This window comes from Tachypleus tridentatus, chromosome 13 (assembly GCF_004210375.1).
Source record: "Tachypleus tridentatus isolate NWPU-2018 chromosome 13, ASM421037v1, whole genome shotgun sequence".
Classification (NCBI taxonomy): domain Eukaryota; kingdom Metazoa; phylum Arthropoda; class Merostomata; order Xiphosura; family Limulidae; genus Tachypleus; species Tachypleus tridentatus.
In genome coordinates this window covers 254,121,980-254,134,598 of record NC_134837.1, presented here as the reverse complement: position 1 = coordinate 254,134,598, position 12,619 = coordinate 254,121,980, and the positions used below count along the sequence as shown (strand labels likewise).

Genomic DNA, 12,619 nt, shown 5'->3' with positions numbered 1-12,619 from the left:
CGTTTGTTTCGCTGTACACGTTTTTTTTTTTTTTTTTGTCAGGTAGCCGGTTCAATGTTGATTCACGAATCATAAAACGGCGTGTACTACAATTTCCCATTCTAATGGTCATGGGAAATATGAGATTTGGTTTGGCCTGTGCTACATAAAAAGACCAATTCACTAAAATCCTTCTTATCTTTCAGTTCTTGTGATCAGTTACTGTATGTAACGTGTCTGTTTCACCTCAGTATTTTTCACGTAACGATACATTATCCTTCACTGTAAGTTGTAAATAAATTTAAAATATTTGTACACTGTGGAAACACGTTATGAATGTTACAATAAGAATGGTTTATACACGTCTAATTATTATAGAATAAACTACAGTTTTATCTTCCTTATCTCTGGACTTATTGCGAAAGTGAATAAAGTCTTGTAACAATAAATCATCGTAATATATTATAAAACAGTGACTTATTCAATATTCAAGAGCCTTGTAAATAGAAATACTATTTTAATGACGAAGATAATACTCTAGATGTGAAGAGGACGTAACACATGAGTCTGCGTTTTACTGGCGAAAAAAACCCAACAACAAACAACAAACAGAAAACTGCGTAAACCCAGATACTGTTAGAGAGGGTGCTGCCCTCTTCCCTCGTTTTGCACTATTCAGGATTTAAGGTGTGGTGCTCGAGTCTTTCCTCTAGGTGATCCTCATAAATAGGATACATGAACCAGTGGGGCAACCGATGGTGGGAAAGAATGAGGGGCCAGTGACTGATCTTATTCTGACGTAACGATGACGAGAAATTGGTTAGGAGTAGACGTAGACCTTAAGCTCAGGTGCTTTATAAATTTGCAATGTAGGGCAGTGACATACAGTTATATCTATAGTCTGGTCGACAGTCAAAACTTCAGATCAGCTCTGAAGTCGCGAAAAAGGCACATTTATTCAAAACAGAGCTACTCTGAACTTCCAGCAAGTTCACCTCTTCGTAACAGAGGTTGGTTCGGGTGAATCAGTCTTCAATAGGTAGGCTTTCCTGCCTATCACAGTCAAGTTGGAACTTTCTCGTTCAACAAACCAGTAGTGGAAGACTGATCAACTTTTCTTTTTCTACACTCCTGTAAAAATTTCTTGACGTGCTCTACAGTAAACTTAAAGGAGATTACTAGGTGAGGTTTAATTATTTTATTCCATCTATCAAGTTTCTCGAATTCATGTCAGTTCTAACGTCCGTGTTTTTAGCAGCTAGTTTATTTGTGAATATAGTGTTTAGCTAGTTTACTTGTGAATATAATGTTTAGCTAGTTTACTTGTGAATATAATGTTTAGCTAGTATACTTGTGAATATATTGTTTAGCTAGTTTACTTGTGAATATAGTGTTTAGCTAGTTTACTTGTGAATATAATGTTTAGCTAGTTTACTTGTGAATATAATGTTTAGCTAGTTTACTTGTGAATATAATGTTTAGCTAGATTACTTGTGAATATAATGTTTAGTTAGTTTACTTGTGAATATAATGTTTAGTTAGTTTACTTGTGAATATAATGTTTAGCTAGTTTACTTGTGAATATAATGTTTAGCTAGTTTACTTGTGAATATAATGTTTAGTTAGTTTACTTGTGAATATAATGTTTAGTTGGTTTACTTGTGAATATAATGTTTAGTTAGTTTACTTGTGAATATAATGTTTAGTTAGTTTACTTGTGAATATAATGTTTAGCTAGTTTACTTGTGAATATAGTGTTTAGCTAGTATACTTGTGAATATAATGTTTAGCTAGTTTACTTGTGAATATAATGTTTAGCTAGTTTACTTGTGAATATAATGTTTAGCTAGTTTACTTGTGAATATAGTGTTTAGCTAGTTTACTTGTGAATATAATGTTTAGCTAGTTTACTTGTGAATATAATGTTTAGCTAGTTTACTTGTGAATATAATGTTTAGCTAGTTTACTTGTGAATATAGTGTTTAGCTAGTTTACTTGTGAATATAATGTTTAGCTAGTATACTTGTGAATATAGTGTTTAGCTAGTTTACTTGTGAATATAATGTTTAGCTAGTATACTTGTGAATATAATGTTTAGCTAGTATACTTGTGAATATAATGTTTGTTTTTAAACAGGAAACTTGAAATTAATTGCTAACCACATTCTTAATTTCCTAAATCCACAATTGTTGGAAACTAATTTAAGATCTGCTCTTACACATGTTTCCTTATACGAATACCAAGATCCGTCGAATTTAATACAAATACAGAGGACCTTTGTGTATCATGGAAACACTTTGATTCATATTGTGTTTTGAGTTATTAGACTTACTGACAAAAACATAACTTTCCCTTTACACGGAAATGTGCTATCTTTGTTTCTAACATCATATAAACACGATCTCAGACGAACATTCCAGTTATAAATGTTTCATTTGTCCCAACAGTGAGTTACAATATTTTTAATAACATTTAATATATTTTAGAATCTTCTATATTTCACACTTAAGCTCTTGCTATACCCACCATTCTGCAAAACTAAAAATTATCTGAAGCTAAATGAACAGAAATCCATACAATATACAATAAATGTGAAGATTCATCTAACGTCACACAAATACAGGAGTTTGTCGAACACAGTGTATTTATAGAGAACCATGATTTATAAAAAACGCAAGATCTTTGAACATCATCTAAGTACAGAAACCTATCGAATGCTATTTAGATGCTGAGATCTATTAAACACCACATAAATACCGATATCAACAGCACATTACATAAACAAATATATTCAAGTAGTGTTTAGAACAAATGTATTGTTTTTATCCTAAATACCAACTAATTATATCGTACTGTAGAAAAACCTGAGAGCAGAATATTTAAAGAAGTGATAATTTCGATAACACCCAAATGCTGTGCTTAAAAACATAAGGAAGAGTAACGTGGACAAGTAACAAAAAATGAATAAATTAACCGAAGTTTTTCTCCCAAAGCATTTTTGAAATAAGGAGATCAGAACAAATGATCGCCATGATTTGAATTCTAAAACGCTTCGTGAAAGGTACTAGTACCCAGTCTTACATAAAAGCTACGCAATAAATTGCTATCTGAGTATAAACACGCCATCTGTCATTTACACCTGTAGCAGCTACTAGGAGCAACATCTTTAATCAGAGCAGAAGACAAAAAACAACACCAAATAACAAACCGGTTTGTGTCGTAATATAGATTTCACTTCCTATTAAAAAAATATACATATATTTATTATTTCCAAACATTAATATAAGGGATAAAGCTTTAATGTGTGTACAGTTGACGATATCTGACACTGTTAAATTCTAAGAACACGTAGCATATTTGTATTAAAATTAGATAATTAACAGGCCAGCTAGCTAGCTGAGAAGTGGGTACACAAATAAACAGACAGGTAGTAAAAAGTGTCTCATTTATTATCAGCAGAGATAAAATTTAATGACCAATTAACTTATTAAGCTATTAATATATTGGTTACATAAGACAACCAAGATCAGACAAAACAAAATTATCTATTAATCAGTTGACAGTGACGCACTGATCTAGAATTGAACATTTTCCCGTGTTCTCTTTTGATTAACTTGAAATTTTCTCTCTCTCTTTATATATATATAAAATAAAACTTTCTGTTCGTGTTATAATGTACTCTCCTTTGGTGCTAACGAGAACAATACGATCATTAGCGGCTCAGCGGCAAGTCTTCAAGCTTACGACAATAAAAACAATAGCGTTTCGCTACTCGTGATGGGCACAGTACAGATGGCCCGTTGTAATGCTGCGGTAATTAGTATAGCTGATTAAACAAACTGTTCTTAAACAACTGACAAGAAATTGTATTATATGACACGTACTAGCTAGGACGGGACTTACTGATCTTCTTTGCTTAACAGATATTTTTAATTAACGGGAAATTCCATATATTTGCCATTACGATTTTACACACACACTCACGTATAGAAAGGAAGATGTCTTTTAAAAAACGTACAACTAGACAGTAAGAATCTAGCTATACCATGGTTTTTACCTCCGTGTCCAACGCCGTATTGAAAGGAAACACTCAAGCTTCGTTACCCATATTGGGCAGTACTAGAAACAAGTTTAGAAAAAAACATATTGCCCTACAAAGCGGACAAAGGCTTATTTTCTGGTGGACAGGTCCAACTGTTCGAGTTGCAGACAGAGCGAGAGAAGCAACATCATGCGAGTTTTTATCACCTGAGGGCGCTGAGAGCCGTCTTCTTGGAGATCATTCGATGGCCTTGATTTTTTTTTTTCATGCGCACGCGTTTCCTTTTCGTAATGAGAGGGCGTTTGCTCCTAGACCTCCTTTTAAGATTCGATAGTGTCATTTACCTTTTCCGTTGCTGCTATCAAAAAAATAAGAAAATAAAAAAAAATCATGTCATAAACCAATAAATAAATTTTTTTGTTCCTGAGGAACAAACTTTCTACAACCTACGAAGATACTCTTCAGCGGAAAACCAAAATCAAAAGAAGAAAATGTTTATTTATGTAAAACGATATAGTAATGAAATACGACGTCAGATGGCGAATCTCTATTTACTCCTTTTTATCCCAATATTTAATTTTCCGGATACTTAAAACCTAAATCACAACATGAAAATGAAATAAGATGTCCGATCTCGGTTTGCCATTTGTTCTTCCAATATGGGAATGATGGATCTTGGCTTGCCATTTGTTCTTCAAATGTTTAATTTCCTGGATGCTTAAAGTTATGTTTTATCCTTTTTATACTATTTAGTTATCCATATACTTGTTTTTTTGTTGTTTTTTTTTAATTTCACACAAAGCGACACAAGGGCTATCTGCGCTAGCCGTCTCTAATTTAGCAGTGTAAGACTCAAGGGAAGGCAGCTAGTCATCACCACTCAGCGCCAACTCTTTGGCTACTCTTTTACCAACGAATAGTGTGATTGACCTTCACATTTATAACGCCCCCACGGCTGAAAGAGTAAGCATGTTTGGTGTAACGGGGATTTGAACCCCCAACCCTCAGATTACGAGCAAGCGCCTTAACCCACCTGGCCATGCCGGGCCTAACCATCTGCTATCTTACATTATCTTGACAGTTATACTTTACATTTTCCATAATCATCATTTTATGGGTGCAGACAAGCTTCAAATAGTTTGTTCATAATTAGCACAGCACAACAGACTTTTGTGCTGCACAACGAGCGGTGAAACTCAGTTTCTAGCGTTGTAAGTTTGTAGACTTATTGGTGTGCCACTGGGGGGCGCTAAAGGAGAAATTTACAATTTATTTTGTTTTATAAAGTACAAAATTACAAAATGGGCTGTCTGTGCTGTACTCGCGACGGGTATCAAAAGCCAGGTTTTGCGTTATAATCCCGAAGACATACCGCTATGTCACTGGGAGGCATTAACCAACAGAAAAAAAACAACAACTCTAGAAAATTACTTAAAATACAAAATTGAAACATACGTTAAGGATACTAATGTTACAAGAAGTAAATATTAGAATTACAAAAAAAGCAAAGCCACAAACAGGACAGAAATCATTTGCTTTTCAGTGATGTGACTGAACCTCGGCCTGGTTTATTGATAAGCAACCACTCTTTTACGCAGAAGTGGCGTTCATCAGTAGTCTTAAAACAATTTGAATAGACACTCGTTGATAAAAACAGCTGTGGCATAAAAGAGCTCGTTTATGAGTAGACTGAGGCTATTACAACTTAATCAAGTGAGTTTAGTAGGGTTAGTAAGCCTGCTAGGTACATGAAGCTGTAAAGGTTTGTCAGTTTATTCTTTGAGTTTCACGCAAAGCTACACGAGGACTATTTGCACTAGCCATCCCTAAGTTAACTGTGTAAGACTACAGGGAAGGTAGCTAATCATCACTACCCGCCGCAAACTCTTGGGCTGCTCTTTTACTAACGAATAATGGGATTGATCGTTACTTTATAACGTTCCCATGACTGAAAGGATGAACATATTTGGTGTAACAGGGATTCGAAGCCACGACCCTCAGATTGCGAATCGAATGCCTTAACCACCTGGTTATGCCGGGCAATTGTTGTTGAATTTTTTGTTGTGTTAATTTCATTAATTTAATTTCTGACGTCACAAGAGTGATTTTTTTCACATGCAAAAACTAGAAACTGTTTATCTATAAAAGCAAAATTAATGTGTTTTTTTTTTCATTATATAAGCATTTTCTTTCTCCCAGTGGCAAAGCGGCATCTCTGAGGACTTACAAAACTGGGTTTCGATAACCCTGTCAGGAAAAGCACAGAGAGCCCATTGTGTAAGTTTGTGCTTAATTACTTAAAATAACAAAACAAATATTTTTCCCAATGAAATATAACAGTACAACTGATAGTTAAAGTGTTTTTAACTAGACACAATATTTTGGCAGTTTGCCTAAAGTTCGAGGTGAAATGCATTATCTTTCAGATACACAGAAATGGCTTTGAATTGTGAGATTAGATTGTTTACAGGTTATATCGATTAAAAATCTCACAATAGCTATTAATAAGCTATCAAACAGATATCCATTAAAACTGATTCGGCTGGTCCTTTTGCTCCTAATATACTGAGACTAATGTAGATCATTTACTGATTTATTGTTTGTTATTGACTAATGTAGATCACTTACTGATTTATTGTTTTTATTGACTAATGTAAGTCACTTACTGATTTATTGTTTGTTATTGACTAATGTAGATCACTTACTGATTTATTGTTTTTATTGACTAATGTAAATCACTTACTGATTTATTGTTTGTTATTGACTAATGTAGATCACTTACTGATTTATTTTTTGTTATTGGCTAATGTAGATCACTTATTGATTTATTTTTTGTTATTGGCTAATGTAGATCACTTACTGATTTATTGTTTGTTATTGACTAATGTAGATCACTTACTGATTTATTGTTTGTTATTGACTAATGTAGATCACTTACTGATTTATTGTTTGTTATTGACTAATGTAGATCACTTACTGATTTATTGTTTGTTATTGACTAATGTAGATCACTTATGTTGAAACCCACATTCCAGAAAACGTTTCGATTTGCTGAATCCATTTAATAGTTCCTGGCTACTCTTGATAACGCAAGTTAAATGTGCCATTATATATACATCATATTATAACCTATTATTTTAATATTAAATCTACAGACTTACCTCGACCGAATTAGGCTTATTGCAACATAGAAAAGGTTTATGTTTTTTGACCGCTTCGAAAGCTACAATGCTAACTTCATACTTGAATCAAGTAATGACTGGTAACTTAATTACAATAACCAGTCCTTTCAGAGCCACACAAGGAGATCTACACAGCTCTATCCACATCAGTTGCTCAAATAAATGGGAAGGTTCTTAGCTCGCTTCTAAATTTATAACGTGTTTTTAGATGTGAAAAGTTGTAACCCTGAAATATCGAGAAACAAAATTTCAACTTTCAGCTGTGAGTGTGATTTAAAAGCGATAGTTTATTTTGTTATTTAGCTGAAAGAGCCAGAAAAAAAAAAGGCTTAAAGAAATAAGCTTGATGTTATTTCTCACACTGGTCAGTATAACTAAAAATTAGTGACAAGTATTCATCACTAGATCATGAAGGTATTTGACCTGTTCTTTTAGGCCCGGCGTGGCCAGGTGGTTAGGGCATTCGTTTGTTTGTTTGTTTGCTTTTGAATTTCGCACAAAGCTACTCGAGGGCTATCTGTGATAGCCGTCCCTAATTTAGCAGTGTAAGACTAGAGGGAAGGCAGCTAGTCATCACCACCCACCGCCAACTCTTGGGCTACTCTTTTACCAACGAATAGTGGGATTGACCGTCACGTTATAGCGCCCCCACGGCTAGGAGAGCGAGCATGTTTGGCGCGACGGGGATGCGAACCCGCGACCCTCAGATTACGAGTCGCACGCCTTAACACGCTTGGCCATGCTGGGCCGTGAAGTTGTTACAAGAGAAAGAAGAAAACAAGTCTATTCAGAACAAAATTGTTCAGTGTAATCAATATTGAAACTCAAGTCTTTCTAAAAAAATAATTTTATATTTGGCTTTAAAAAAAGTTACGTTTCTCTCACAACATAGTTATAATTAAAATTGAATAAAAGTCATTCTTTCCGATTCCCGGCCCGGCATGGCCAGGTAGGTTAAGGCGTTCGATTCGTAATTTGAGGGTCCCAGGTTCGATTCCCTGTCGCACCAAACATCCTCGCCCTTTCAGCCGTGGGGGCGTTATAATGTAATGATCAATCCCACTATTCGTTGGTAAAGGGGTAAAAGAGTATCCCAAGAGTTGACGGTGGGTGGTGATGACTAGCTGTCTTCCCTTGAGTCTTACATTGCTAAATTAGGGACGGCTAGCGTAGATCGCCCTGGAGTAGCTTTGCGCGAAATTAAAAAAAACAAACAAAAACAAAACATCTTTCCGATTCAGTTGTATTAAAATATTAAGACGATTCTAGTTGATTAAGTTTACGCTCCTCAAATTTTACAGCTTGTACGATTAATTAATGATTTAACTCGAACTTTATCAGGTTTATAAAACTGAATTATGGCTATTTAGACACTTAGGTAAGCCTAAGCATTCTTCGTCTTTCATTCAGGGAAAAACGCGAAAAATTAGATTCCACGAAAACATACTACACTGCTAGCTGGGCAGGTACTTTTCATGATCCTTCACTCAAGTAAACCATCAATTTAGTTCTAATTTCTTGCCTAAGTTTCACCCTAAGTACCACTTGTGAAACGTTTGACCATAATACTCTCAATTATCTTCCTAACTTTGAAAGCAATGATTTATTACGGTCTCTTGGAATGCCTTACAGGTACTTACGTGTAAATTTCTTTCAGATAAAGCCATTTCTATTTATTTTTAAGACAAGGTATACTTTCTAGGAAGCAGTTTTGCAATACATGGGTGTATCTTGATAAGTGTAACAAACAACAACATCAGAAACGCTTTTATTTTTTCAACTGTCCGATTTTTTCATCGGACGTCAACACAAAAAACGAATGAACTGAAAATCGAGACTGATTTTATTGAATTTCCTGAAGGTACTGTAATAGTTGTTGTTGAATTTCGCGCAAAGCTAGTCGAGGGCTATCTGCGCTAGCCGTCTCTAATTTAGCAGTGTAAGACTAGAGGGAAGGCAGCTGGTCATCACCACCCACCGCCAACTCTTGGACTACTATTTTACCAACGAATAGTGGGATTGACCGTCACATTATAACGCCCCCACGGCTTGGAGGGCGAACATGTTTGGTGCGACCGGGATTCGAACCCGTGACACTCGGATTACGAGTCGAACACTTTAACACGCTTGGCCATGCCGGGCCTACTGCAATTGTAAACTAGAATTTTCAATGAAGATATTGCTGGCGATACGAATCGTGTAATAAAACTATGTGTTACAGAGTCTTTAATGTCTGTCCTAAGTTTCGGAGTTTTGAATTTTTTTCAAATGAACTTTTTTTTTCCTTTTAAAAGCGCTGCCCAGTGCTAAAGATAGTGTTAGTGTCTGAAGATGAATTTTATTCGTTTACTTTCGGATATTCGCGCATGGCTTCTCGATGATTCTGCGCGAGTCGCTATTAATTTCTTAAAACGATAATTTGATATTTTCACTTGGGACGAAGCACGTTTTTTAAGACTCAAAACGTAGATTAATTAATATGAAGAATTGTACGTGAATTATACAGGTTTTCAGTATATTGTTGCCCGATGAATGCTTTCAAATAAAACATGGTCAATCTAACGTAGAGAACAACCCATATGTAATTCAACATTAAATTAAACTTCGTAAACTAACGTACTCTCTACCACGATAATTTTATAAAATAATTACATTTCCGTTCACCTTGTTTTTGTAAATGCGACTCAATCATTGTGGAAGATCCCCCCCACACCAGTGGCACAGCGGTGTGTCTACACACTCATACCGCTAGAAACCGAGTTTTGATACCCGTGGTGGGAAGAGCACAGATAGTCCATTGTGTAGCTTTGTGCTTAACTGGAAATAAGCAAACAATCACTGTGGAGAAATTTGACCTCAACAATAAACTCTAACTGCATTGTGAGATGACAAACGTGCTGCGACAGTATTCAGCAGTTAAAGGGAAGAGAGTATAGGATTTTGATATACAGCCACCACTTATATAATTCATATCAGGTGTGCCCATGGAAATATCCACGTTAAAGAACTGACTGTTACTATTATAATACACCAGCTCAGACATAAAATGTAGAAACTGACAGAAGGTGGAGAGGAAAAATAGAGTGTGTCATCGTCCATTTAAAGACAATGGTGCGGACATCGGTCAGTAAAAGCCATTGATAATACCTAAATCAGGATGAACGACAGAGCTGGTTGGACATAACAACATTCTCTTTAATACTAAAGGACCATTCAGATTTCCTTTATCCAACATAACGATGACTCGGAGCCATAAAATAAGCACTCTTTGTACAACAGAATACTAGTGATTGATTTATAGGAATTACTGCGTGTATTTCAAGGTAGCTGGTTCTCAAATAGACGGTATAAATCAAAGTAACTGCATGGTAAGGCCATCACCAAAATTTATGTGTCATGCCGTGCCTCTGGTGGTCAAGCTAAATTAGGAAGCTTCAAACCTCGGAAGTGAGGTCTCTGTCAAATCCAATACAACTCTTCAAGCAGGATTTCTACATCTGCATTACTAAAATGAAATTGTACCGTGGATGTTTTTTTCACTCATACTGAAAGATGATTAGACTGCTAGAAAACAAAGTACCGATTGGCATAGCCACGAAAAGCAAAAGATGAGGTATTGGCTGGAAGACCACCGATCTCATAAATGAAGGAACGCTTTTATAACTCCTGAGGAGATTAGATTCTGTAGGTGAAACCGCTGGGATTGAACAATATTCGAAGAGTTATATGCGGATATCTGTCCCTCCTTTTTAACTTATATACAAAAGAAAATAGAGCTAGTCAACAGCATTCGCAACCAACTATTGAGCTACTTTTGTCTAACCGGGTTTTGGAATTTTACTGTCACACTTATAACTCAATTACAGTCACAGAATAAGGAATGCGGTTTTTTTTTAGGCAACGGGATGCAAACCTTGTATCTGGTAATCTTCTACTATGCCACGCCTGGCTAACCCACTAGTGTAAGTTGGGTATAGTAAATTTAGTATGTTTAGAAAAAAAAAACAGTTAGTGTAAGAAATGTTAATATTTATTTTAAAATGTAATTAATTATTAAAAATGAACGACGTCTTGACATACTGAAGCACCCAGTGTTCAAGCTTCGGAAGTGTTAACTTTATACAAATTTAGGTTAACTGTGATGCCTGATCATATTCGGCCTCTAAACAATAAACGATTCTCATGATGATGTGCTATCTTTCAGGATATCATCTTTAAACGTTTAAGAACATTCACGAAACGTACTAATACTAGCGAAGTTTGTTATGTTGAACTTTCAAATCTAGAAATGTTTTGTCATCGAAAACGCCCTTGTTTCGCAAATATTACAGGATCAGTTTTTAAACCTTGTATTTCATAATATTGAATGATTTTGTTTTCTATTTTTGGTAGTAACATGCAATTTTCTAACTATATATATATATATATATATATATATATACGTATACCTGAGAGCTAGTTTCAGAACTTAGAGGATCAAGATTCTTACCTAAGACTAAAATACCTGCATATGACTAGAGCTAAGCCTAAAATATTTTGATCATATGTTGAGGACTGAATAGAGAGAAATTTTTCTGTATTGAGAATTTTTAAATAGCCACAATATTGACCAGAATTTTATTTAAAACAAAACAAAACAAAGAATAACATGTGTTTCTGCTTAGAAGTTTCAGAATCAATACATGTCTTTGATATCATCGTAGATTATTTATTAATATATTATGCTCATGACGAATAATAATTTATGCTAATGATGAATAATAATTTATGCTAATGACGATAGCATCTTCGAATACGTGCCCTCATTATCAAACTTTATACCTAAGAAATGATCGAATAAAGCTTTCAAGAACATCTTAAATGGGTTCGTAGATGACCTTACTTCTCCGTAGTCAAATATTTTGTTAGTTTCAAGGAAGTTCCAGTAGGGAACCGTTTAAACCAAATCAAAATTAAAATCCCAGCAACCAGTTTTAAACCTTCCAATGAAGTCGTCAACAGGAAGCCGTAAGTGGAACCCATTAAGGAAACGATTAACACTGATACCTTAAGCCTTAAGAGCTTCAAATGTTTTCTTTTTTCCCTGCGTTTTATTGACCTTAAGATGTCCTAAACTTAAACCACTTGTAAAATGTTGCCACACGTGTTTCTCTTTAACTTTTACACTATATAATGTAGCTATTCGTGCAGTATTATATGCACAATTAAGACAGTTCCATATGAACGAAATAGCTCAGCCAAATTGTGGCTCGTGACTGAGACAAATTGGTTGAAAGTCACTTAAATCAACACAGGTTAACTGCTATGAAAAAAAACACAGTTGTTACGAGAGGGTGATGCCACCTGTTGACCTATTTCCTTCGGTACGCCCATACTTAAGAAATCTGGCGACTCATTCACTCGACGCCAACAAGCT

The 12,619-nt window shown here is 35.1% G+C and overlaps 1 protein-coding gene and 1 long non-coding RNA gene across 5 annotated transcripts in view; one reads left to right on the top strand and one right to left on the bottom strand.

Moving 5' to 3' along the window:
* Positions 1–7,342, bottom strand: part of LOC143237083 (uncharacterized) — a 46,334-nt gene extending 38,992 nt beyond the window's left edge. Inside the window, exons 1-2 of the long non-coding RNA XR_013019864.1 lie at positions 7,183–7,342; positions 4,037–4,376 (exon numbers count right to left, since the gene is read on the bottom strand). This is a non-coding gene — a long non-coding RNA (uncharacterized LOC143237083). The remainder of the gene's footprint in view (positions 1–4,036; positions 4,377–7,182) is intronic.
* Positions 1–12,619, top strand: part of LOC143237081 (uncharacterized) — a 115,510-nt gene that overhangs the window by 44,598 nt on the left and 58,293 nt on the right. For 2 of the 4 annotated variants that reach the window (XM_076475932.1, XM_076475933.1), the window contains exon 1: positions 742–1,161. The exons of 1 other annotated variant lie outside the window; for it this stretch is intronic. The gene's annotated coding sequence lies outside the window, so the exon portion shown is untranslated. Of the gene's footprint in view, positions 1–741; positions 1,162–6,220; positions 6,299–12,619 lie in introns of those variants that run through there. One more of the 4 variants, XM_076475934.1, reaches the window with a different exon arrangement.